Source organism: Calidris pugnax, unplaced genomic scaffold (assembly GCF_001431845.1).
Source record: "Calidris pugnax isolate Ruff unplaced genomic scaffold, ASM143184v1 scaffold41, whole genome shotgun sequence".
Taxonomy (NCBI): Eukaryota; Metazoa; Chordata; class Aves; order Charadriiformes; family Scolopacidae; genus Calidris; species Calidris pugnax.
Window position 1 is genome coordinate 1,692,016 of NW_015094509.1, and position 632 is coordinate 1,692,647.

A 632-nucleotide genomic window follows, 5' to 3' on the forward strand; every position below is an offset into this window, starting at 1 on the left:
GAGGGGAGGGGGGTCTATGTAATTGCAGTTTACACTGCGTTCCCACGCTACTATTGTTTGTGACTTTGTTTCCTATTCCCATCACGTGTGCTAATTAGTTGGAGCTGCTGGCTAGCTGGGAGGCGTGTGTCTGGAGCAAAAGCAGAAAGACCACTTCCTGGAGGGATCTCGGCAGTCTGAACAATTCTTTGCTTTACTTTCAGCCCTCTTCCTCCCCTCCCTTGCCTCACCGCTGCGGGAAGAGAGAAGTGCTGATTGTCAAACACCAGCCATGGGAGAGGCACAGATTTTTCTCCTCTGAAAAGGAGCAACTCATAGAGACAGAGAGAATCAGGCTGGAAAGAATATCTCATCTGTGTTTAACAAACTTGATTTTTATTTTTCTCCTCCAGAAAGCCCGAATGTTTTTCTGTTGTGGCTAAGAAGGTAAAAGCATCATTTTCAAAAACAGTCAGGTTATTTTAGCCTGCCCTGAGGAAGTGACTCAGATTTTTAAGGCAAGACTAAAGCTTGCTCATGCCATGGCTTGCAAAACAAAATGAGACCTAGAGAGAGGGAGAGAGAGAGAGAGGGAGAGGGAGAATTACCTGAGTCATGGCATTTGCTTATTTGTGCAGGCGTCAGACAGCAGG